Source organism: Anopheles gambiae, chromosome 2 (assembly GCF_943734735.2).
Source record: "Anopheles gambiae chromosome 2, idAnoGambNW_F1_1, whole genome shotgun sequence".
NCBI classification, from domain to species: domain Eukaryota; kingdom Metazoa; phylum Arthropoda; class Insecta; order Diptera; family Culicidae; genus Anopheles; species Anopheles gambiae.
Genome location: NC_064601.1, coordinates 51,307,614 through 51,335,421, shown reverse-complemented (window position 1 = coordinate 51,335,421; position 27,808 = coordinate 51,307,614). Strand labels below are relative to the sequence as shown.

Here is a 27,808-nt window from a genome sequence, read left to right as displayed (position 1 = left end):
GCCTCCACCCAAAGAGACTGCACAACAGGCGAGCGGTAGTAAATCGAGTCGAATGAACTGGAATCATTGCCTCGCGTATGGGAGGAAACGCGCTAATAGGTAGAACGCAGGCACTATATCGTCATCATGCGCTGCAGCGCAATGCCGTCAAATGTGTCGAACAGTGGGTTAATGTGTGCGTGTGTGTGAGTGTGGGTGGAAAGGGTGTGGAGGATTCCAGTGGACGCGCGGTGTACTTTATCATGGTTTATCACAAGCTACTTGAGCTTTGATTTAATTACTGCGCACGCACGCCATCCTGGCATGACGTTTTCGAGCATCAAATGGACCGGAAGCTGGATTATGCTGCTGGTGGCAATCGTTTGGCGGCGGATTGTCGGCAACGGGAATTGATCCGATTGACTTATTTCCTGTGCATTCGATGTCTTATGACTTTTTGGATGGGGCCGTTTTACAATTGGGATCAAGGTATAGGGGGGACAGGATGGCGTGTATGTGTGGGATGTTGTTTAGATTTATGTTGTTGTCGCCAATGTGTGGCCTCGCCAGCAGCTGTGGGTTGGTAGTAATCGAGTGAATTATTTGATATTTGGTAAATCGTTTCCAAATGAATGGCATATTCGATGTCATCAGGCAACGAGGAACAAGGCACTGATTTCTGGTGTTTTCGAGAGTATATTGTTGAATTTGTAGAGTTGATGAATGGTTGTAAAGTATTGAGGTTTAAAATTTAACATGTTTTAATCTAATAATAAAAAAGGAGGTATTTCAGGTATAGAATTACATTTTAAGTATTGAAAAAAACTGTGACGTATGCATTTTTCATCACCAACATTAACTTTTTCTGAATTAATTACTATTTTTCCCACCCATTACTTTTAGTTCACACTGATTCACGAGGGAACCAATCAAATGAGTTGTTTTTAACATTACTTGAATTAACCATCAGCACCAATGTTCCTAACATTCCCTTGCGCGCAATCCTGCCACTAAACGTCTGCATTCACCATCAATTTCGCTATTCAAATGCAACGCATCGCTCAATGTGACAATTCACCATCCATCCATCCAATCCATCCAATCCGTTCACATTCCTTCACACGCCGGGCAGATTGTGTGCGTGTGTGTCTGTGAGTGTTTATTATGGCTGACCATCAATTACAGGAACATTTGGGCCAAACGAGTATCTGCGTAATTCATCAGATCGTTTACTACAATCATTCAATTTGCTTTCATTCCGCTTAGCGTGAAGGCGAAGGTATGCAATTTTATGTGTGTCAATTGTTGTTGGTACCGCGAGTTAGGTGTATTTTACGCGCAATGAATAATTTTTAAAGGTAATTTTAGCTGAAAATACTCGTGTATCATCACATTAGAACACTATTATTCTGTTTACATACATTATACATTATAGTACATTATAATTTAAAAAAAACATTTAAAAAACAGCTTAAAAGGTGCTAGATTCAACATTAAAAATTACAAGAAACTAAGAAAATCCGGTAAACGTGCCTAATGCAACAAAAATTTCTATTCTACCGGAATGCATGCAAAGTGAATTAATGCAGGCAACACTGTCGTTGTAGCGACGATAAGAGCAAACGGCCAAGATCAGTCAGTATTGGTGCGTAAAAGAATTAAAACTGTTTCCATCGGAGGGTCGGAACAGCGTTCAACCCATACAGCGAGAAGGTTGACCCCGGTCAAAAGATCCAGCATGGTCGTCGTTCATCACCATCACCAGCATCATCATCGGCAATAACGTGCCGCTGCAGGAGGGGGATGTCGTCCACTTTCCGCCAGCATGGCACATCTGTCAAGCATCCGTTTTGTCCGGGCAATTTGGTACATTGGGTAGAGTGGCCGCGGGCTGGGTTTGGTGTTTGGGATCGGTACGCGCTATAAAAGTCCAATTGAGATGAAATCTACCAAACAGTATTCGTGTATCCGTCGTTCTAGACCAGTGGTCGGTGAGGTCTGGTAGGATCTGGTGATGTTTTCTGCTGAGGCTTTAAATGATTCATACCGTTGTCGAAGTGTTTGCTTGGGCGGTGAAAACACGGCGTTACAGTATTCAGTCCAGTGTTGCCAGTGTCGCAGTGACTACGATCCTGGCCCAAGAGACACAGCCACGCTCGCTCTTGGCATCGTTTGTGGTGCTGTGCTGCGTACGCGTGATCAGCGATAAAGTGCAGGGAACGATCGAGTGCTCGGGTGGGCATACGAACGCAGCGTTATGGTGACTGGTACGCGAAGCGTTATCAGCTCGGTGGTAGACGTGGTAGTTTGAATGATTGCTAGTACTGGCTCACACCAGCATCCAGGGTAGGCTTACGCCGATGGTTCAGATCGGGTCAGATCGCCGGCGAGTGATGAAATGCCGGAGAGAGGAAGTAGCAACAACTGAACTGTGTCCGGCTCAAGTTTGAGTCGATTTGGAATATATTTGAAGTGGTAAACGTTTTTGCGAAGAAAAAAGTGAAAATACAGTGAGAACAAGCGAAATTACAAGGCATGTTTCATGGCATGTGTCGATAGAGAGTGTGTGTGTGTGTGTACCAGAAGCTTTGAAGTTGGCATAGCGATCGTGTTGTCCTTCGTCGTGCGCTCAGCCATATCGATAGCGTCAGCATCATCTTCGTCATCATCGTTCCCTTCCGTTCCAGCTGAATGGTAAAGACATGGTTAATGGTTTGGTCGATGATGATAAAACGAAGATAAATGAAAGCCGTTCCCATTGGTTGTCCAGCGCGATAGCATAGAGTGAAAGTGCAATCATCATTCAAGCACTTGATGAGCGCTGTACACGAGAAGGGAACCACAAGAAGTATCGGGCAGGCATAGTTGGGTCGGCTGATAATAACGTCCAGAGACAGCATACCAATCCCTGGAGGGGCCCTACCGGCGGTAGCCGAAGTTCGAAGCCAAAGGCCAGAAAAGTGATTGCAAGCAGCGGCATCTCCAGCCAGCGACCGATGTGGATGTGAAAATGCCCGAAACTGATAAGAATTCTTTACTAAGTACTAGTGCCGCAGGAGAGATTCTAACCCCTGCTGCCCAAGTGCTTATCGAAGAGTTCCGCTCTCTCAACTGAAGCGCAAATTGTATTCCTGTCGAGCATACCCCTGCGTGCTTGTCATCCCGTGCGTTCGTATTGAGGTAAAACGGTGCAAAAAAAAACCTAGTCCAAATAATCAGAACACTGTGAATTTGTTTCTGCCAAACTTACCAAACGTTCCGAATTCGTTCTCAATGGATCGATCGATTGAAGCCCGTTAGGGGTAGGGGAATTTTGGAATGCCTTTTTTTCTAGCCAGTTTACAATGCAATGGTAAGTTAGCCGAGCCGTTGAAAGTTCCTAGAGGACGCCCGAGGGAAAATGAGGTACATACAAAAAGACAAGTTGCCCTTACATTGTCAGAAAAGAATTCCTGAAAATCAATCCATCCGCTGGGCATTCAAAGCAGCAAATTGAATGAAGCAGCGAAGTGAAGCGGCCAACGGGATTCACAAATTCGTACTTAATCTCTTCCAGCAGCCAGTTTTTCTGTCGGCACGAAACGCAAACGGGCAATATAGCGATCCGCTTACGCGAAGGCACGCGGGCACTGAGAGTGAACTGATAAGCTCGTCCGACTTACGGGCAAGCCGCGTGCACCAATGGCTCGATGGGACGGCGTCCCAAAGAACGGAGATGATAAGGTTGACAAGATTTTCTGCTATTGAAAATGTGTGACTTTTCTTATTTTAGTTTCATACACTTATTGCAGCGATTTTTTGATTTTTAGCTTAAAGGTTGGTGCTTCGCTTCCACATTGGTGATAACGAGTGTTGAAGGTTTTTCCGTTGCCGTATCGAACTGTGATTTTGGTTTTTGCCGTGGATTATCAGTCTCGGGTTCTTGCCGTGGCTGGCTCGTGTGTGAGGTTCGTTTCAGGTTCGGAGGGTTTTATTTGCTGTTGGTAAGCTAGATGAGGTTATTGAAATTTCTGACAGTACGAACTAGAGGAAATTAATTAAACATTTTTTCTGTATTTAGGCTCGACCTTTTCACTGTGGATGGAGGATATTCTTGTCTATTAAATTGTTTAGTATCCGAATATCATAATCGCCACACTGCATCGTTATAGGTAAGTGTATGGCAGAGATCATCAGGGGTGGTCAGATGCTTAGAATCGGTATTTATTTAGTTGCACCGCCCCTCTAAAGCCGAGGTCGTTAAGGTTCGCCAAGAACATCAATTTGGATACTCTGTACGACTGTATTGTTGTAAAAAGAGATTCTGTAGCAAAATTTGCTTCCATTCTTATACATTTATTGATATCGCTATAACAAAAAACCACGTCCTTTTTTGGGTGTAGCTAACATATTTCTTTTCGCTCTATGGAAGCTTTAAGGGAGGGCAAAAATTGTTCCACCAGCAGCTCACTATGCTCCTCATCCCACGCACCACTTTCAATATTGGAGGTGCAGTGATTGGACGTATTTTTTGATAGAGTCATATTTTGGCTTTACTTCGGTGTAACCATTTCATTCGTTGGGGTCTCGGGCGCTCGGGCGGGAGAAAACCATTGCATCCCACACCATGCTCCATATGTACAAGGCAATCGCGTATTCCAGTGACGACCTGTGTGGCACGGCTTCGTGGTCCTTGGTGTTGGAAGCAGTCGTTTTCCTCGCCGTTGACCTTAACGACACCGACAATGGGTGTTTTTGCCGTTGCATCGACCCGTTTTACGATCTCCCCTTGACGTTTCCACCCCTTGTTACGTGCCATCCTGTACCTGGGCTCTCCTGGGAAGCGCTTTACGATCGGACCTACACCTACGCCAGGGAAGGGTGAAACGAATTTGTAGAGCGTTGGGAGTATGAAAAAAGCGGACGTGAAGAAATTTAGCAGCTCATAGTCAATGCAATTCACGCCCGAAAATCTTCTGGTTCGTCGCATCTGGTTCCTTCATGCCAGGGTGTGGAACACTGCTGCAAGCTTGATGCAATGGTCAGCGTACACGCTAATGCCTCGTAACGAGTTTACTGGAGTGCTTCTGAGCTTTGTTTTGCTAGTGCTTTTTCCTGCTTTGTTTCGTCGTTACAATAACAATGCTGCGATGGGTGCAAGGACAGTACAGGAACCCATATTATAATGGAAGGTAAATAGACGAAAGGAAATTGTACTCAAATGTTATTTTAAAATGATGCAATAGATGCATGCTATCAGCATAGGATTGCAGTTTTTTTCTGATCGGTTCCTCTTGTTTTTTGGCATCTAGAGTTTGGCTAAATTAAGCTTTGTTTCGAGCTTACATTATCTAAAAATCGAGAATGTTTTCTTGTATCTAGAATCTTATTTTTTGGTTTTTTTCCTGTTACACACATATTCAAAAATCACACTTTTCCGTACTGTTTGTGCATGTTTAGTAAAATTTTAAAATTTGTATAAATAAAGGGGAAAAATACGCATGAAGGCTTATTTTATTGTATCATAGCTTGTGTGATGTGGAGAGAAACAATAGTTTTAACAACCTCTTTTGGAGCGAAATTTCTTATAAGACATAGTAAGAAAAAGGACCAGTAGGATGCTCAATGTGCTGCTATAAGCCAAATTTATGATTTTAATATGTTATTTGTCGATCACTTCAATAAAATTACATTATCTAGTACATACTTAAATAATTTAAAAACGTGAGTAGTTGAAATGTACCCTAGAAAATAAAAGGTTATTTTTTTAATGCTTTGCTCACCGTTTTCCTTTGAATTGTATTTGGAATTTGACGATTTATGTTCATGAAACAATATTAATTCAGTGTCATAATTTAATTTTATTACTCTGAACCAAAAACTAGCATAACAAATATGTTAATGATAATGTAATAGCTTCGAATGTTTGCATGTTATTTTTCTCCATACAAATATCAGCAATGCTTTATTGTATTGTTTCCTTCATTCGCCCATTTATTCAGAAGGAACGGCTGCGGCTTGTATTGCTAGTACAATGTTTTGTATGTAGTAACTAATGAATATATGTTAAATGATTAACTATAACACAATGAACAAAACATTGCAACAGTGTTACGGATGTGATGTGAAATATTTCTGTCCGTTCCTTTGTCAATGCTCACATGAAATGTCGCTGATAATGAAGTAATTGAATGTAGAGCGTAATTGAAAACATCAACCACGTTCCAAATGTAATCGATTTGAATATTCATAGTCAAACGAAAATCGGCGTTTTCGTACCATTCATTTGAATAATCTGCTACATTCTAAACAAAATTACACTCGCCCCAAACCCCTGGTAGTAGACCGGTTATAACCGATTTATTTCTAAGTCAAAAATTTGCAACTTAATTTACGCTTCGGTTCGTGCAGGAGAGCTTCGGAAAAAATGACTTCTTCCTGTTGGGGTAGCGGCAAGGAGCTGAAATGATTGGGCACGGCTCGCATTTTTTTTCGAGCCAGCCGCCAGCACGTCAAGAAAGTTTGCATGCTTCGCATAAAATCAACACCCTCCGGTTTGGCGAAAAATGTAATTAAATCATAAATCCGTGACGGTTTAATGTACACCTTCTCGCCTGTGCACTAATGAACACACGTACCCTCCATCGCCCAGACACATCACCACCAGCGGTGGAAGAGGAACCGAACGTAAACACTTTTTCCGTTCCGTTTATGCTACGCATCGTGTTCGTGTGCTGGGAGCTGGGAAGAAAACGCCTTGCCCATTAAAAGGCTGTGAGGAAATCGTTCAGCCTTAGGTTTTGTAAGCGGCGAGCAAATCATGCTGCACCCCAGTCTCGCACCCCGCTCACTCACGCACGCAACTACGCTCAGCCAGTTCTTGAGGGTCGGTTACGTTCACCTAGCATTGCTTCCGGAAATCTTTCCGGCCGGAGCCGTGAGGTTGGCTCCGGTTGAAAACTTTGCCTTTGCCGCACGCGTAGCTACGTTCCCTCCATAGAAGGCAAAACGCCAGTTGCTTCCTTGCGTTTGCGGCCACATACAACATGCGCAAGAGACGCTTGTGTACATGCTGAAAATGTCCTGCGGCGTATGCAAACTACGGAAGTTGATAATTTTCTAAGCAACTTTGACTGTTATTTAATCACCGTATACGATTTTATTATTTCTTCACCATTGCCCCGACTCACATACCCATCCACAGTTCCGACTGATCATTACAAGGCCACATCCGGTTCCGCATGCCGATCCGTGCTTTGCCAGCGGGACGATTCGTATCACTAGGATGAGCAGACGGAAGTACGTGCGAATGAGCGAGCGTGAACGATCTTTTGAAGGTGTAAGGAAGTAGTTAGAGTTCCTCGGGAATGAAAACATTTGAAGCTGCTTCTATTGCTTCTGTATTTTAATGCATGGATTGATTCAAACACCGTTCACCGTTGGCACTTCCGTGAGATGTCCGGCTGCTTCGATCCTCACGCAAAAGACAAATTGATCACAAATGAACCTGATTCTCCGTATATACAAAATAATATGTAGTCGTGCCTCACACATATCAGGAAAGAATGTGAAACATGATGGCAGTTGCTTTGGTACTGACCCTTTTATAGTTTATGATTGGTCAGTACGGATGACTACCAATCACGCCATCGATATCAGAGCTACAGTAGCGACGGTACGGACCAGCAACAGGAGGTAAATCAACGAGTGAAGTAAATATTGTATTTTTTCCTCTGCATAGCCAGCCCATAATCTATCAGCAATCTCCTTGAAAAGCATGGCAGTGGTTTGAGACAGCAACAAATTAGCATAAATAATTGTAGCCTATGCTTAGCTTCGTGACCAATATTTCCTTAGTAAGAGCATTGTGCATAGGTGAACTACAAACTGCCCAGTCATTTGATGGATTGTGAGTTTATGTAAATCCAAAGATATGTGATTATTACACTACGAAACTGGATATTTAAAGCTGCTTATTACTCGTATGCTAGTATGCCAATGCAGCTTTAAAGCTATGTTGATGCATCACGCTGTGCAATTATTGCATTGTACTCTTTACTGGTGCATTTAATGTGCTTTTTTTAAAATGACCATTTTTATGCTTTAGGTATTGCGATAATTTCATTTACGAATTATATGGCAACAGCAAGTGAGATATACAACATGGTTTATTTTAAAAATGTGCAAAGGCTGCCTAAACAACTTTCTGCTAATGAAACGGGAACAAACCAATGAAACTCTTATTTGAACAGTTTCCGGTCTTCTGAACTCGTTAAATAATGCATGGTTTGATACCTAACTTTCCATGGAATGTGTTAGCATGTATAACAAAGCGTTTGTTTATTTTTGCTTGCATTTTTTGTAGTTTTGTTGTTGTTGTAGTTGACCTTTCACAAAAAAGCTGGTAGTCAGAAAATGCCGGTACCCCATTCCTCAGTGGTGAAATTGAAAGAGGAATTTAATTAGTGCCCCGAACCCCGCAGTGTCTCGTTTGATGTTGCGCAAATTGTGTCATCATGGTTCAAGGTTGTACCACCGTACGAAACAAAAGAGCAGCAGTAGCGGAGGCAAAAATTTGGCGAAAGTACCTTTCACCTTCTTTAGACACTAATTACGGCTTGCATGCACGGTTCCATTGTCTAATGGCTGGTACGTGTGTGTATGTGTCGCTCGAAGGCGAGACTTACCACTTTAAATTTAATTTTCTTTCCTTTTTTGCCTTCTAGGAATCAATTGAAAGTTTTGCTGGGTTAAGGTGGATGCTTCATACCAGTAAAGGGAACCGAAGGCACATACGGAAGATAAAATGAGAGGAAAGTTTGAGCGAGATGAAAGAGTATCACAGCAGATAAACTAATTGCTTTTTTGAAGAGGTCCATACCATGCTGAAGGTATCCTTGTTGGTAGACAAGTATATATAGTTCTACAAAGGATTCAAAATATTTGTTAATTTCTCTGCTACGTAAATATGGCAATACAAAAATCATTTCCTGTGTGCAGGCATTTTTGTCTACTTTTTACCAAATCAATCTTTCTATAGGTCCACAGATTTTGCTCCAGGTGGCTCCACCGGTGGATTCCATTGTTTTCTTAGTTTGACAGACCAGACAATACCTCCTCTGGGTAAATGTGTGAGCGTTATAATGAAGGTTGGAGTGTGTTGTGTGGTTGTCGTTATCCGACTTTCATTGAATTGTGTATCGATGCTACCGTACTGCGCTCCTTTCGTAGGCATCTTTCTGACATTAGCACAATAGATCAAACGAAAAATGCAGTGAATGTAGTGGATGAATGCAACCTGAATGCCTCTGGTACAATTGCTTGGCCTGACTGCTCTCAGTATCACCTTTAAGTGACATTCATTGGTACGCGTTTGCACAGGACAGCCCATGAGTGGACAATAAAGACAGCTGGTGGGACTGCAGTACCGTCAGCTGTATCCGGAGGCTGCACAAGTCTGGTGGGATGTATTAAGCAATAGTTGAGGTTAGCAGGCGGTGCGTCCAATATTCTACAATGGTCTGTACGACGTTGCCCTTGAAGGACGGAGAAATACTGGCTGGAACGAGGTTTCATTGCCAGACAAACCTGCACTTCCTCCCAGCGAAGCCAAACGGTATCGTCTTTCTGTGCAATAGATCATGCTAGTTAATTTAATTCACTTCGCAAAGTGTGAACCCTCGATGATTCCCCCGGTTGGCTGCAGACAGAGACACTTTTCTGTGTTGTTTGTCTTTTATTGGAGGGTTTTACTTGAAGGGTTACGGTGTAGTTTATAGCTAAAAGTACATTAAACAGCAATTTGGCTTTGGCTAGCAGCGTTAGGTAGGTGCTGTCACGATTCTGTAATGAAAAAGTGGTGTGTCAGCAAAAGAGATTGTTCTAAATGCTTGATTTGCAATCAGTTGATGTTTATAATGGGCTATGAATGGCGACGTTGGGTTTTGTTTTGTATAAAATAAAACGTAAACAATCAGAGCAATGTTGACGATGTCATTTTACATCACTCGAACTCGCCCTTACCCGATCTTCTTTTGATTGTTCTCAAACTGTGCTTGTATCTTACCCGCATACGAGTGGTTAAAATTTTGTAGTCTTCATTTGGGTGATGTCACAGTCAATTGAGTGCCAGGGTGAGTCGGGTCAGCAGAAGTCAACCGACTAAGTGAATTTAACATTTAATTCGATTCGACTGTGAAGAAACAGAAGGAATGATTGAATGGCGGTTGTGGTTGTGTCGGGCACCGTTGCGAACGTTGTCTAGCCTATTCTGAACTAATCAAACTGATCAGCTCGAACGGAGGAAATAATCATGAGAAAGTGTCACACAAGCAAATAAGATAGATGCCTTTCAACGCCCAACTGAAAGCACGAACAAGGGCCGAGCAACGATCAATCCGTTTCAATTGTGTCCACAGTGACTGTCATTGAGGATTCGCTTCCCAATACTCTTTTAATGTTATCTACACTACCGAATCTAGACATTTATGAGAAGAATGTTGAAAAACAGAATATTCACTAATTGTTGTTGAAAGAAAGTGTTCACATCAATATTTTGATTGGTGTTCAAATTCAAGAGAAGATTATTAAAATGGATGATTAAGATACTTGCCAATCCTGTCCTATGTAGCAGAATAGATTGTTGGAGTATAACTTCTTTCTTCGTTTCGTTTCGTTATCGTTTCTAATATGAATTAGGTATATTTAGCACAGCACATTACTAGTAACTTTTAAAATATGTTTCAAATCATTCAATTTGTTTGCACGCATACTTCAATGTTAAAAAAAACAACTTAAGCTATAGCATTGCATAAATTTCGGTATGAATACGCTTAATGAAATACTTACGAATAATAACGGTCGTACATTAATCAATTGAGCTACTCTTTCATGCTTTAAACATGATTATATATTGTTCCTACAAATTCAATTACAAATGCAAATAAGCCCTGCCGGACCATTCTTTCTAAATAATAACATTGTTTTATGCCATACGACCATACGAAATTCATATTCTGAGCAAAGTTAATACATTAAAAGATCTATTTTTAAAGCATTTCTGCATTTGAATTCGGTTTGTCAAGTGCTTACTGAGAAAATAATGGTACCTCAAAAAAGAATTTAAAATGATCTGAAGTTGTGAAACTTCAATGGAAGTTTTGTTTTCCCGAGTGGTCAAAAGTGTATTGCTCCATGGTAATTGGTTATTTAAAAATTATTTTCCCATTTTACTTTTGTGAGCAATTCGAGTGGTTTTGGTGTGTTTGTTTTGCACAATCAACTTGAAAGACAGTTCAAGATGGAAAAGTTGCCGTTCCCCAATCTGTTTCCAGCTGGCAACAGGTCGTACTATGTTGAATGTACTGTGATAAGCACGAAATGCTTAGGATTCGATGCGAGGACTCTTCTGAAATCGGCAGTTTGACGTTGCGTTGTGGCCGTAGGCAATGCAACACACTTCTCCTCTCTTCTCCTCATCCTTATCCGCCGTTGTGAAGACTAATCCTGGTCGGTATGACGATGGTACGACCTTAGACAGAGCTATCATCGCCTCTGACTGTGAGCTGTGCTGGGTATTGAGTTAAGGAGATTCCTCTCGAGTCGAGTAAGTGAAGCTACCCCGAGGCGTACAAACGATCCACTTGTATCGTCCGATGAAATTAAGCGTCATCTCAGGTCATGCCTGTTGGCAACAGCTATTAGAGGCTTTTCGAAGGATCGCACGGTGCATGACGGACATGGAGAGGGAAGCAATTGGAACCCCAGTCCGCTCAATCTTCGCGGTGACTGATGTTGATTTCGATTAAGGGAACGGCAATCTTTAGCTAAATGGATTAGTTCAAAATTAATTGCTCGTTATTTCGAACAAACTCGACGCGCTTCAGCGATCTGCTGAATCCGGGTGTCGGCAGCAGTTTTCCTTCGATACGAGTTGTTGATACTTTTTTAGAAAGGTGCAAAATGTGTTCTTCGCGATGCAATAGTTTGGCATCATGTGTGACGGTTTAATACATCCTGAAACTTTATTCATGATTCATATTTTTTCAAATAAATTTTCATACAATATAGGTGTTGCATTTCATTATATATTATTATTAAGCAAAAAGAGATGACATTTTGCGATGGAAACATGTCTTATTATCAAAAATGTGTAAACTAAAAAGTCTAGTGAAACCGGGGTGTTCCGTACCATTGATCGATTCGTATCTCCTATTTAGCTCCGACATTCCAATCAATTTCCAAAGTGTGGAAAAGTGTCTCTAGTTTTCTTTTTTGTATGTTTTAACAAAACAGCTATCAACAATAATAAGAATAATAATGATAATAATACAAATAATATTAATAATAAAAATAGTAAAAATCATAAAACTCATAAAGGACTGCCCCCTGTGGTACATTTGTCGACTCGTGCGACTCAATAAAATGTCCGCCATGGGCTAAAGCCTAGAAAGAACAGCCCCCTTCTCCCAAAGGAATGACTATCCGGCTGCGTGGTACTGAATAAGTCTCGAAAGTCTGTATGTCGAAGGCCACATGTCTGCGTAGGAAGTTACGCCAAGTAGAATTATAATAATAATGCAAATATTGATAATTATAAAAATAACAAAAGGAGTGAAAAATAACATCAGTTACAATAAATATAAAAAAAACTTATACCGATTTTTATTATTGTTCATAAGAATAAAAAAATAATAATAAATTTATATTAATTGATTATGAAAGATAAAAAAAAGTTTATTTTTCATCGTTATTTTGTTAAATAAATAATAGATAATAGTAAGGACTAAAGAATACGTATGCATTATGCCTTATTTGTTTTGGAAGCCTAAATAGCCGGGCATGGCTACATAGGTCGTTACATGAGAATCATTATAATATTAAAAGAATCCTACAGTATAAATAAATTGCACCGTCAAGGAACGATTAAAAAACGTTTCTGGGACTCACTCTATTCCGGGAAAATTATAATGTCTTCCAAAAAAATTGTAAGAAGAGCTCAATAATTAATTTTGAGGCTTAAAAACGCTTGTGTAAACGAATGTAAATTAACTCAATTTTATCAATTTTCATTCTAAGAAAAAAAAAACAAACATCATTGGTGAAATAATTGTTGGGTCAATAGCAGTGGTGCACTCGTACGACTTAAGAATATGCCTGTCTTGGGTGTAAGTACCGAGTGGAAACGGGCTCCATATACAGGGCTAACTCTCCTGCTATAAGTATAGCACACAAATAACTAAGTTTATTAGAGACTACGGCCAGCCCAAACTAACACAGGTTGTTACGTCACATAATAATAAGAAAGGAAGTTAAACGTTTAATAATTTATCAAACATAAACTGTGTTCATTTGTTACATCTGGTTTTTGTTTAATTATTTATAATTAAGAAACATTATAGTCATTAATTAACTAAAGACCACTGTATTCTTATTCCCAGGTGCCAAAAACAGAAGTAAAGAAAATGTTTTAGAAGCATCATGCTCATTGTACACAATTTTGCTCACTACTATTTCAACGACTGTACCATGGGACCCCTCGCGATTGTGATGCCTTTATTTCTGTTTTAAGCAACCGATTTGGTTGACAAATCAGTCGCCAATACGCTTTGTCAGAATGCACTCGTTGCAAAGAGATATTTGATTTTATTATATTAATAACAGATTATACTCTCATATTTGAATTAAACCATCAGCGAAAAGGATAACGGCAAAAAAATGGCACAGCAGAGCAAACATTTGTGTTACTTTGGCTGCTGGATATCAACTGTATGTATAATTCGCTTCCCTTCAAATGCACCCGTTGCATCTTGAATGTCAGATGATGTCCCTATTCTTTCATCCTCCATGGTCTTCATCGCCTTGTTGGCGGAAATGGAGCGTTCACGTCTTTCTCGATCTTGCTCGATAATTCATACAGTTTGGATTAAATTGATTTCCCATCGAAGATAAACTTTCACTATCGAGTTTTTTTTTGTTATAGATTTTCTTTCACTCATTTTGCACCGACCAACCAGGGCGATGTGCTGGCTATCCTGTCCGAGGTTGCACTTTGACGTGGACGCAGAAGTGATAATCGGATTTTGCTTGCACCGGATATTGGAAAAGTTTTGATCCTAAGAAGATTATGATAATGAATTTTTCTAAAAAAGCCCGCAACGTGCAGAAACGAACCACTTTGTTCGAAAGATGTTTCAGAATTGGCTGACTAGTGCACGACGCCGCTTGGACAATAGTGCACCAAAGTAACTACAGAAAAAGTGGTATACCTGGATTTAAAAGTTAACCGTCTGGGATTTAGTGATGGGTTAAATAAGAAACGAGCAAAACCGAATTGGTATGGAAGGTGTGGAAATAAAAGTTCAATCATGCAGAACTGCAAAGTAGACATAGTACGATAATTTCCGGTGTGAAGTAGTGAGGATCATTAAGTTCGTTGCGATGTAGAATGATAATGTAGAAGATTAATTTATCGGATTTTTGAAGCACCTAAAAATAGTCATTATTTTATGCTTCGATTATACCGTTAAGCGAGCAACAACTTAAAAAAAAAACATTTACCAAAAGGAATATATCAAGGGAATGTTTATGTTTATCTTATGATGTTATGGTGTAAAATAAGAAAGAAAAATAATTTAAAAAAGTAAAAAGAACAGAAAATGTAAAAACAAACTACTTGATGTTGTTATGAACATATTCCTAACTGAGTTTGTTTGAAGACAACATACGTATTGCGTTATGGTAGGGGAAGGTATGTAAAGACGGGCACTGCGGGTAAGACGGACACTTCTCATAAATGCATCAAAATGGTAATTTTCGAAAAAATCTACAATGCAGCATCCTAACTTAAAGTTAAACAACACATTTGAGAAAATTTTTGGCATAATATATGCAAAATTGGTTAAATCCACGAAAAAAAAAATCAATCATATGCACCCTTGTGGATCTAATTTGACTACTACGGAGCTCTTTGACTACTCTTAAGCTCTACAACTGGTATTGTTTATATTTCCGGAAGTTTTATTTCATGTTTTCGTTTCGTAATCATTAATGAAAAAACTGGCGAAAGAACGAGAATGAAAGCAATACAAAATATTGTTTTCTGGTGGTTTAAACATCCTGACACCAGGGCGGGAAAGACGGACACTTTGTTGCGGGGTAAGATGGACATCGAATTTATTAATCGGCTCAAAAGCGTCGCTGACTGCGTTGAAAGCATGGCACATAAGTAGGAACGGGTCAGAGGAGCCAAATTGCGTTCTACGGTCGTCGAGGGCCAACATTGCCCGAGTCCGGAGCGGCCTGGCCGGAACGTACAGGTTGATGGCAGCCAGTAGTGACGGAGAGTCAATACGGCCGTCGAGAAGTCCCGTGATGAACGACAACCTGGCTTTTCGTATTCGCTCACTTAGGGTGGGTAGCCCGAGTAGTAAACACCTAGTCCGGTAATCGAGCCTTTGGTTCCATGAGCGAAGTGCAAATCGTGAAATTTTGCGCTGGATTGATTCCAATCGAGCTAACGGAGTAATTTTAGCGGAGTAATTTCCTTAAAGGAAGTTCTAGACTGTTGTTCTGTAAGCTGGAGCAACGTCAGCTGTGCGCGATATTTCAATAATGCTTTAGATCAGGGGCCTCCAAACTTTTCAGCTCGCGGGCCGCATTGCTTCAAACATAACTATGTTGAGGGCCATTTGACGCTAACTTTAACTGATGAGTGAACGTTTAAATCTCGTTTTTATAATAAAATACCAATGATATATGTACAGTTTCGTGTTACTAAAGCATGATTTTTGTCTAAGAAAAGTAAAAAATACATTTTAATTTTAAAAATTCATAATAACGTAATATTTATATTAACTCTGGCAAAGTCATCGTGGGCCGCATTATAAGCTCTTGAGGGCCGCATGCGGCCCGCGGGCCGTAGTTTGGAGACCCCTGCTTTAGATGCTGCATTCTACGATATATTGCAAGCGCCGCTTACAATTCCTAAAACCAATTCCTAAAATGAATCGTTGTTGCAATAGGTCAAGAATTGGTTTATAAACGTACCAGGACGTGAAAAGCGATAAGATTTGTTGAAATACTGTAAAACTCTTCACTTTCCAACGTTTTCTACAGGTGTCCATCTTACTCTTCATTGTGTCCATCTTTCTCATATCAGGTGTCCGTCTTACCCGAACATTTTAAAACTGAACGAAAAAAAACATGTTTTCCATTGATGAAAAAAAAACCCAAAAATTGATGGAAACTTAAAAATTTCAACACATTTTCTGATAAAACATGAGTGTAAGATATTATATGCACATTTTCATGGTCGTTGCACTTATATATCCCTAATTTTTTACCATTTCCCTTAACGTGTCCGTCTTTACCTACCTTTACCTATGCTTTCTGCAGGATCTTCATGTTAATTCATGTTTATGTTAATAAAACTTTAGATTATTTATTCATTAATTTGCCCCTTTTATCTTGTGGCTTTTACTAGTTTCAACGTACAATCTATACATTTAGTGAACAAAATTCACACTCATACCACTAATTTAATATCTACGATGTACCCAACCAACCCACTTAGATTCTTCAGAAAAGCTTAAACAAAACTGAAAAGTCAGTATGCAAATGAAAGACTGCATCAGCAAAAGTTATTCCGAAAGCCGAAAGTGTTGATGTACCTGTTTTTCTGACCAGACTGTTTCTTCAAACCGCTATCGCCATGAAACACCCGTTGCTTCACCCCGCAGCTAACAGCGAACCTTAATCCTAAAACGCTCGAACCGGTAGCTGCGCGACCATCAGGAGGGCGAATCCGATTGTCCATCGTTAGCGTCGGTTGCATTTTGTGGTGCATTAGCTTTTAGCTTCTGCTGACATTCAATATCCAGGCTTCGGAGCCATCCGTATCTAAACGTAGCTGGAAGGACTGGCGGGGTTGTAGATCTAGATGTCAACATGATGTGGCGCTTCAGGAGGCAGCAAAATCCTAGCATGAGGAGAACAAAACATCGGAACAAAATTCGTGTGTACATTTCGCGGTGACACCGTTGAGGCGTCGACAGCTGGCTTCTGAGGTGGGAAGGGTTTTCATCCGGCAAATGGTGAGTACAGAGGGAGGGGAATGGGCATTGCAATCCCTGAACCTCTGCTTCGTGCGCGAAACCTCCGGGAGAAGAACACATTTATTTCCTTTAGCCGCCCTCAGAGGGAGGCATTAGCCTTTCATCAGCTGGCTGGCAAAGGTACTGGCTGACGGTTGCTCGATGCCTTTCGAGTGGTCTTGAAAAGCTTACCTCATTGCATTAGCAGAAGACTGGCTGCTGGGAGAGATGGAGTCGGCAACCGAGGCACGTTTCATGTTGCGTGTTATTCGTTTAGTCGCTCCGAAACGTTCGCGGTTCAGGGTTGGCAATGGGATTAAGGTTGACCGAGCGACTCGTACCGTTACGGTATGGATCGGGTGGCCAATCCGATGACATAAGAAAATCCCCTCTAATTGGTCACGCCGTCGACGGTAGCGTCCACGATTCAGTTGAAGCATCTTTCTGCACTTCCTGCTCCCGAAACGCATCACAAATAGGTCCTCCGGTGGTCGCACTGGTAAGATTATCGTTATCGTTTGCGCGCAGCAAAACTTCCAAATTACTCCCTATTTTCATACCGTAATCGGTCTAACGATGTAGCGTCCTTTGCACTTTTGCTTTCCTCTGGCTAAAACCGAGTTCTGCCGACCTGAGTTATTACTTCACAGATCCTGAATTGCGAGCTGATGAGGAGTCGCGCATGGATGCTGTGTGTTGTGGTTGTGATGTAAACGTTTTCACTTGAAATCTCCGTATAGTCGGCGAGCTGTCTTCTCTACAACGCTCTGGTCACAACGGTGAAAGACGTAGACGAGTACGTTCATGCAAATTAGCAAGCAGCTGCACTGAGAGGCAGGCAATGTGAAAGAAGTACGGAAATATGAGACACATTTTTCAAAGCGAATACAAACACTACTACCAAAAGGGGGCTAAGATTCAAAAGAAGAAGAAGAAAAAGGTAGCAAGTATCTTGAATGAGTTGAAAATGTCTGCACGCTTAGTTATGTGTGCTTAAATTAGGCGATGCTCCATCTCGTACCGTCTCGACTTTATTGTCCTCGAAGACGATAGTTAAGCTGATGAGGAAAAATATATTAGGCCACTCGAGGCGCAGCACGGATTATGAAAAGTCAGTCATCCTCGGCTGTTGAGTGTCACATTGCAGCTTTTTTACCAAATCTGGAATTAACTAGGGCCGCTTAAGGTGTGGACTGTATTCAAATGTATATAAAGGCTACTTCTTGATGACTCGCACATGCAGGCAAGGATAATAAAGTATACGGAACCGCTTGATGTCGTTGGGTTGTTTTAAATTCCTTCACGTACCTTGCCATACCTTGCCTAGGGATTGATGTAGGGGAGGAAACCATAGTTTATTTTCAAGTCACTATAAGTATCTTTCCACCTCGCCGGCAAATACTGGATTAAACAAATTGCTGGAAGAAAATTATACGCCTATTAAAAGAATCAACAACCGGACGGTGCAATTTCGATTAATTAAAAGAAGTCTTAGTTTATGACGATGAAAGCTTTTAAGACTAATAGACAACGATTTTATTTTTGAAGGGGTTTATTTCGGTGAACATTACAAATCTTCAATCCACGATATTAAATTTATGTGTAGTTGTAACAGAAAATAAAACAGCGTCAGCCTACGATGTTATTACGTTATTCAAAAATTACAAATATTTATTCGTTTTGTTTTTCCGTATCAGTAAATCAACAAGAATCACTTAAAACCCTGATGGACCGTGCCCCCGACGTAAAACGGATTATCCTGCTATGGGTAATCAATAAGTCAGTGGAACTCAAGCCTACACGCATGCCTTGGTCGACAGCGGTTGTTGTGCCAAAGAAGAAGAAGCAGAAGAAGTAAATAATAGGTGTAATCCCGTGTACTTTAGAAACATTGCTTTTTTGGTTATGTTTTAATGGACGATTGCATTGTTTTAAAAGAAATCACAAGTAAAACAATAAACGATATAAAATAGATATTTTAGAAAGAAGTACTAGCGCATTCCACATAGGCATGATATTTTTTTTTGATTAAGCGTTGAAAGGACACCTCTTCTCGGGATCATCATACAGGGATAAGCATTTCCGGGTCTGTAGTTCATTTGGTTGATGAATATTCGATATCGAATAAATTTAAAAAGCAAAAAATCAACTCATAAAGGCAGGTTTGAAGACAAGATTTGAAGCAAAAAAAACGAATGAAATAATCAAAGAAACTTTCAATTTCCGTATTAAACAATTACAGGTTAAGCAGCCTAACTTACGTCACCATCCAATGTAAAGTGAAATTTAACAGGATTGTGAGTTGAAGAGTGAAATCATGTGCTTTCTATTTTGTAATTGTTTTAGTTTGGATGTTGTTTCAAATATTTGATTTAATTTTTCTTATTTTAACGTAATGATGATGATAATAAGTCCCACCTTTAACTCCGTCGTTTGAAAGGGATGGAAGCATTTTTCATATACAGGGTTTACCTAGCCAATCTGGCATTGTCAAAGCGTTATAGGTCTCCGTAAATACTTTTTCGGGCGATTTAAACCCTCAATTGGGCATTGTCATTTCTAGTCGGGCCTTGTGAATTATGGAATCGAGCATAGTGCAGAATGAATGCAGCCTAGTCTTGAAGGTGTCAAATCGGTAGCTCCGATGTGTTCCATTAAATTACGTAGTATGCATGTTGTTTAACTTTGTATGTATTATTTTAAAATATTCACCATAATTAATCACCAAACATTATATTATTATATTATTTTATTATTTAAACGACATAAAACCATATTGCATTGTTTGAGGATGACCTAAAGATTTATAATGAGATATTTTAAATCCTTTTTATTTGTAGATTTGCTTAAATAGTCAATATTCTTACAGATTAGTCAAACCACAAGCAAAAAAGATTTTATACGGCTTAAATTCAAAAAATCCAGAGAACAATCGAGATCGTTCGCCAATCTACATATCACTCAACACTTTTGAGCTGCTTTAGTAGTGACCCAGAGGGTTGGGTGTGAATTCGTTGGATTTTCGAACAATAATTAGTTGCTCTGTACCCGTACAGCAAAAATTAATTAAAATTGGCTCAAACAAGTGAATGTGTACCTCTGAGCATTAGTAAATGTGCGTACGGTTCTAACTATCAATCGTCATTCAGCAACTGCACTCGAAATCTTCCCGGTGAGCCACTTGTAACAAATGTGTTTTCCAGTTTAATTATCATATTCTTAGAAAATTGCGCTAAAAACTTTCTCAAACAAATTCCCGATGTTAGAAATGATTAATCTTCAGCTTCCGGTGACGCCCCACAGCTGTCACGCGACAGGTTTAGCGTTCCGGTCGTACCAGCTGTCCCGAGTTTGCCCGGAAACTGCCCCATTCGCGTACAGAGGGGCACTGACTCGGCTTATCACTCCCCGGGTGGCATTCATTTGGTGGGTGGATGGCGGTTGTGCCGAAGCTGGTTACGATTATGTAAAATAAATTCGTTCAACAACCCGAACCATTACAACAGACATACTGAGTGGGACGAAGGATGAGGGGGGGGGGGGGTCGTGAGGCAGACGGAGGTTGCTTCATGGTGGTGTTCGAATTATTCATTACACAAAAATAATGAAGCAACATCTCGCGCGAGCGCGCCCGGGAACTAATTCTTTTCGGGCATGGGGTGGTTCTGCTGGTAACCAAACTTTGGAAATCCTTTCCGGACTTTCCAAACTTATGGCCAATGCTCAGCAGCCTGTGCGGAAGGAGCTCGTACCCGTAATCCTTATGGCGCCGTAAATCATGCGCAAACCTCTCACCAACCCATGGTGCAGGCGCGTGAGCTTGTAATGAAGAGGAGAAGAAAGATGCGTCACGCTGTGATTCGGTTTTTGATTGCTCCGATCCTTCTCTGCGGTAGCTTCCAGGTAAATGTTTCCGTTTTCACGTGAATCACAATTAAAACGCCACCGGTGAAGGTGGTTCCCTCGATTGTACGCGGCTACGGATGGTTGCTCGTACAAGATGAGGCACAATTTTCTAACGGAAAACATTGGACATCAGATCGAGTCTTTGCGGGCAAGGGGAATTGTGGAACAACCTTAAAAAAAAGAAACATTACCCTGCAATAGGTGATTAGAGTTGGGAAGCATAGCAATCAGACAAGTTTACAAGCTCCTGTAAAAAAGAGTACAAAAATGATAGCATTGCGCTTAAAAATAACATTACTCTCGCAACGTGAAGCAGTTAGAAGGGGCCTATATATTGGAATCTGTTGTGTACAAGTGGGAGACGTTGGAAAACATTTTCCAATCTAACGCTTGCTTCGGTCATTTTGAGTCTCGGACCCTTTTTGCGTGCGGTTGTACTACTACAAGCAACAAAAAAGGAACAAATGCAAAAAAGGAGAGAAAATAAAACAAGCAAAAAAAAAGAAATACACAAACTTTGTGGACACTGGACTGAGTGCCGAAAGCTGGGAGAAAAAATGAAGATATAAGTGACGGTAATTAATTCCAACAAACTTGTCCCTTCTTATCTCTCGCCGGCAGACACACGCAACCCGATTCGAGGCGTCCCGTCCACCATCACACGGGGCGAATCGCTGCGGGTAAAGTTTGTTCCACAGGGAATACGCATCTCATCATAGGTTCGGTCAGCTATAGCCAGTTCTAGCCGCGGTTTGTCTTTTCTGCCTCCTCTGCTCTGTTCACGGGGCCATCCAACGAACCGTGCTGGTTTAACGCTTCGAGTTTGACCCTTCCTCATCACATGGTGCAGTAAGTCCGGAATACTTTTCTTTCGCCTTGTTTCCTTTGCTCACATCCGTTGCTGTCATTCATCTACGTGCAGTCGCTTCTTAGCGTCTTTAGGTAAGCCTTTTACTTCGATTCATAGGATAATGATGAAGAGACGTAGAAATAATTAAGAACTTTTCCTTTCACTTCATATTTTCTGTCATTTCTTTTCTGTATGCATGGTGACTGGTGTGCTCTCTCTTTCTCTCTCTCTCTCTCGCTCTTTCTCTCTCGCTCTCTCTCTATCTCGTTGCGCGTGTGGTGAATGTTTCTTTCGCTGTCGTTTGAGAAAATCTTCTCTTCTGTTCGTTTTGTTGTGTTTATGCCGATTGAGCAGAGTAACCTATCAGCACATCTCCATCCAGTGGGTCGTGGTAGCGTTGGTGATGGAAGTAAATCATAACATGGAATGAAAATTTTCTTCTATTGTTTCAGACCCGTAATTTCTTAGCTGGTGCAATAAATCAAAACAGCTTCTTCGTAGACACTGAAATGATATAATAAGTAAAATAAAGGTATTGTTTGCTTAGTTAAGATCAAACACCGCGAACGACAACCATGACAACGTTTAATTAGTGTGCAAACAGAACGGATTTCATTATGTTGCTTGCTGGCAGTGAAAGCGAATGGGGTTTTATGTCGATCCAGCAGTAACTGTACATGGAAGAAAAAAATCATACCGTTTGATGACGCGTCTACAATATTGTATGATGGAATACTCCTTACATAATTTTGTTAAATAGACAATTTTAACGATATCAATTGAGAGTAATTTTTATAATGATATGTTTTAAAAATTACGCATAAAACCAATTAAAGCTGAAACAGTACAACGTTCAGACAATATTATCATTTTAGTCGATATTTATTGAGCCACAAAAGTTCATAAATTTAATTCACTGCAATAACTCATAAAACGACATTGTTAAAAAGCATTACTCACGTTTACTTGTAAAGTTCACGTTAAACATTGCTTGCGGTCGGTACAAAATATTGAAAGAACCATAATTGGGATTAGGGTACATTCCGAAAACCTGCTAATTTTCCTATGTAAATAAATTTTATGGCACTATTTGGAAAGTTTGAGAAATGTTCGTCAAAAAATATTGAACAATTTGGACAAGGGTATGCCAAACAGGATTTTCTATGTATTGGAAGGTACAGACAATGCAAAAAAATAATTAGAAAAGTTTATGAAATATAAGGAAAATCAGCAGCCGCTCGTAATTTCTACAATTTCGGTTATAGAAACTATACGGTTTAAATAACGTTAATTAGTTATTTCAAAATATAAAAATAATTAAATATGCGCTAAAATCATTTTTCACCATCACAAACGTTTGTTCACTTTTAAACGTTTGTTTGTTTATCAAAAACATCAAAAATTAGCTGAGGGTATGTAAACTAGGCACAGTGTAATAGCATCCCAAATTTTAATAGCATCGTAATACATTTTCGACATTAGAGAAGATTTTTATTGTTACTATATTTCTGTTTAATTTTTTGTTCAAATGATGGAAACGAACAGCTATGTACAGTGTGCTGCAACAGTTCTGGCGACTATCCGCGTAGTCCGCATTGAAATTCAACCTCAGCAGAAAAAATAATGAGGTTAAGAACTTTCAAGTTGTCGAGTATATTGGAATGCTCTTCTTTGTTTGGCCGTTGTTGTTTGTTGGTCCCGAGCGGTAGCATGCACCGAAGCAAAGTTCAGACACGACACCGCCAGGGAAATGCGTAAACAAGTCTCACTGCCTGTACTGATGGGAGAATTCAATACTATAAAAAAACACACAAAAAACTCTCGATACCTTAGCCTGAAAAAGGCTGCAAGATAGACGTGGGATGGTGTTAGAGAGAGAGAGAGAGAATGAGACCAGTGGATTGAAAGGTAAAGAGTGTTGAAGAGCTTTACACGAAAAGAAAGTCAGGAAAAAAATATAAAAAAAATCTTCCGCCAAAAAACGAAAATTGGAGATCCTTATCGCTTTCTTGGAAATGTTTTCCGGGCATTTTGTTATTTTTGCCCAAGTTCTTCACCATACGCTCTATTCTGCTTCGCTCTTCGTGGGTGTATGTGTGAGAGTGTTTTGGCCAAGGCAGTTGCTGCAAACTTAGAGGATATCAGAGGCGATTCCCGATACCATCGCTTCCCATATTGAGTTGCTATCGAAAGGTTGCTTTTTTCCTCAGCTGATGCTGGTCGCACACGGGCTGCCTGACTGCCTGTTTGCCAAATCGGGAACTGGAGTGCGTGGCTGTTTGTCGGTGGCAGACACCTGGTGGTGATTGGGGCGATGTTTGATTCTGCGGTTTTACTGTGGTGGAGATGCTTTGGTTGCTCTTGATCATGTTGCTGCCGGCTGATAAGCCTTGGTGCTTCTTCTCTTCATTAGGTCCATCAGTGTTCGCGTCTTGTGAACCCCTTTTTATCGTCAGTCGCTAGCAAAATAGCTAAATTTCTTTGAATTTGATTGAGAAGGCTGGTGGCTCTGCAGTTTGATCGGCCTGACATGTTGACGCCAACGACGATGATGATGATGTTGTGTCGGTTAGGTGATACATGGATTATTAAGTGGGTGATTGAAGGTAAAGCTTGCCATGGAATGCCATGTGTTGTTGGGTTGTTTAGCTAAAAAACCATGTTCAACCATGTTAGAAATTGTCGTTGTTTAGTTATCTATTTTTTCACAAACTGGCACATAGTAAATCCAAAGCTTTGGAACCTTTTAAAGACGAACGATATTTGTTTGCTATTTATGTTTTGAACATTCATTTCTGCACACTCCTGTCCATTGAAATTCCAACGCACCGAGAGCAGAACTCATTCATTCGCTGAGTCATTAGTGCCTTCAAATAATTTACGAAATGTAGAAGTCATGGTGGCTGACTGTGCCCGAAAAAATTGCACTTTTGGCAGTTCGTTACCCCACCTTCCACAAAAAGGATGAGACAAACTGGCACCGTAATGGTTGAAAACAACATTTTCCTATGCGAAATAGCACCGGAAGGCTTATGAAAAATAATTAACACTTAATCACAAATACAATAATTACTACCATCATAAATCATCATTAATCACAAGAATCACATGCACTTGAGCGCAGGCACCGCGGCTAGGATGGCAGGACCATGCACACGAGGAAGGTTGGGCTATTTTTCCATCTGCCAATAAGACACCGGAACAGTTGTGTGAAACTGGTGGCGGTGGTTTGATGTAAGCCGGGTTGAATGGGATTCGTTAATCCATCCTTCCGGAATCGGCGAGAGAATTCGGCGATGACAGCGAAATCTACCATCGCTATATAAAAAAGGAACACCGGATAGGAAATTGGCCAGGGTCAGAGGGTACATTGTTTTTTTTCCTCCGTTTTACTGCAGCACATTGAAGCCGATACAGAGAGTGAAAAAATTGGCACCCTGTAATGTTTGTGTAGCTTTCCCGCGAGTTTTTACTTTTTGAGTCTCTGTGTGGAGTGTAAAAGCATCGAAACGAATGTTACAATATATACGCTGGTCATTATTGGAAATAGTATGAAAAAGCCCGTCAGCATTAATGCGTCATCCGCTAATGAAGCCGCTTTATCCTTGATGGGATTGAGCAATGACTTATTTCCAAAGTCACCTTGCTTTTGCAATCTCACAATCTCTATTGATGTTTGGCGTGATTACGTTTCCGGTTGGATCTACTAGAGATGTAAAAAAGAAAATAATTCCTGATTCTTGAATCTGGCAGGTTAATATGTAAGTAGATAAACATTTCCATGACGCCTGACATAACGCCAACACACAAAGAAAAACTTCCCACGGTACACGATTTAAAATAGGATCAAAATTAATCATTCAGCTCTTCAGGCACACAAAGCATACCATGTTGTTTTACACAGTGCGTAACGGAAACTGTGATAATTGAATTTTAATGCAAAACACTAGCAGCCACAGTAATCCCCAAGTATCATTTTGTTGCCAATCAGTTTTCATTTGCAAACCTGAATTGCACAAAATTTAATAAAAGTACCCTAGATTCCCCCTGGCATGAAGTGAGAATTACAACAACAATGAAAAACAACACTTTATACAGGTATATATTACATATTACGTGTTGCCACTGTTCAAAAGTGGAGTTTCAATAATTGTCGTATATTTGTGTAAATATTTATTTTTGTATATAAGCGTGTCTTCTATTAATATTTATATTTGACATAAAAAAATATACACTTTGGCCTAGCAGATAACTTGCCGGGTTTGTAGATTTTGCGTATTGGATGGGAAAAAACAAAAATACTTTTAAACAAAAAGTCTACAAAAAGTCTAAAAATTTACTGGAAACTGTGTGAATTGTGACTGAATTGAATGTTTTTAAGTAATTTAAGTCAAGAAGATCCTTACAAAGTTAATAGCAAATTCTCGCAATGTTCCATGAATAGTGTGAATTTTTACATTCACATATATGATAAAACAGTTGCTAAAAGAAAATACTACAAAAGAAGTATTTAGTATGATGCAAAACACAGTTTATTACGAAATGACGATACAATTTCTAGAAAGATTACAAACTTTTTATGCTTCAGGCAGAGTGTCCTTGTTGAACCTTGATTCCTTAAAGCTGAGTACCCCATGCGGCCACTTAGTCCAATCTATGAATGATCCGCTGCTGAAATAATGTCATCATGCCAAAAACACCTCCGCTTGCAGTTTGTATTATTCAAACCCGAAAAATGTAAACAAACATCGATTTGTTCCAAGGATGTTGTTGCTCACTTAAGTAAAATTACACAAGTAATTTGTAAAGGAAAAAACCAGCCTCAATAGTTGTTTCATTGTTAATAAGTATTGTAGGATTTCGAGAAACTGATTATTTGCACTCAAATTTTTAATTGATTACACACAACTCTGAGTTTATGATTATTGCCTTAAAATTCGACACTTTAACTTTAACCATCAATGGGGCCAATGTAAGGTTTTTATAGATTTGAGAGATGAGACTTTGGAAGAAAATGGACCAAATTTTACAAGGCGAATTTCTATTCATCTAGAGGCAGTAAAAAGTTAGTTTGAGAAACTATGTAGTTAAAAATTCGAGAATAGAATGCATCATATTAAATTCATGATGCTACTTAATTGTATTACTAATTACTTATACACATAAACAAGTAAAACTAGGATCAAAACATTATCAGAATGAGCTCGAAACCGGAAATGCCGATGCTGTTCACCAAAACACACTAATGATGTCTTCATCGTCGGAGCAGCCCTCCGTTGCCGGCCATACATGTACCAGGTGTAGACACAGCGTGGTGTGGTGAGCACAGTTAAGCAGGACCAAGGCTGTGGATGCTTTGTTTATTTTGGGAACAATTATATTGCCATTTATTGCTCGTATCTTTCCCGACCCTCAAGGTCCGTGTGCGATGCCAGTTGACTGTGCTGACACTACTGGCTCGACGACGCGGCCATGTGTTTCATTTTTTTCTCATTTGTCCTTGGCGCCTTTTTTGTTGGTTACTCGTACCTTTTCCTTATACTCGATTACGATGCTATGAGTGGGCTTCTGTTTTACCGGGTTTCAAAACATTTTTTTTCATTTTCGGTGTTCCTGTTTGTGTGTGCTTACAATCCAAAGATACTACATTTTGCAAAAGTCGCGTGGTATGAAATTAAAGTACAGCGTGGGCTAGAATTTTGGGGTTGGAATGTAAACTATAATTCAGCGTGTGTGCGTATTAAAGGAAGAGACTCCAGCAAGGTTTTGCCGTGCAGGACGGTCCTGTTTTTTGTCACCTCCCACAACAAAACTTGGATGATACAATTACCCCACCAGTTGTCTCGCATTCTTGATAATCCAGTCGTTTTGCTTCGGGCATTATTTTTTAAAGTTCCCACTGTTTGCGAGAGCAAAGTTGGGCAATCAAGCATTAAAGATTTATGAAATTCGCAGCATCGTTGGGATGAGAAAAGTGAGCCATACACTGACACACTCACTC

The 27,808-nt window shown here is 40.1% G+C and overlaps 1 protein-coding gene across 9 annotated transcripts in view; it reads left to right on the top strand.

Annotated features, from left to right (window-relative positions):
• The first annotated feature begins 661 nt into the window (after positions 1–661).
• LOC1274072 (neural cell adhesion molecule 1) overlaps positions 662–27,808 on the top strand; it is a 136,066-nt gene continuing 108,919 nt past the window's right edge. Inside the window, exons 1-4 of one of the 9 annotated variants that reach the window (XM_061641722.1) lie at positions 662–3,331; positions 3,539–3,702; positions 3,771–3,962; positions 4,040–4,130. The gene's annotated coding sequence lies outside the window, so the exon portion shown is untranslated. Of the gene's footprint in view, positions 4,131–27,808 lie in introns of all 9 variants that reach the window. The other 8 variants (XM_061641720.1, XM_061641718.1, XM_061641712.1 and 5 more) reach the window with 8 other exon arrangements.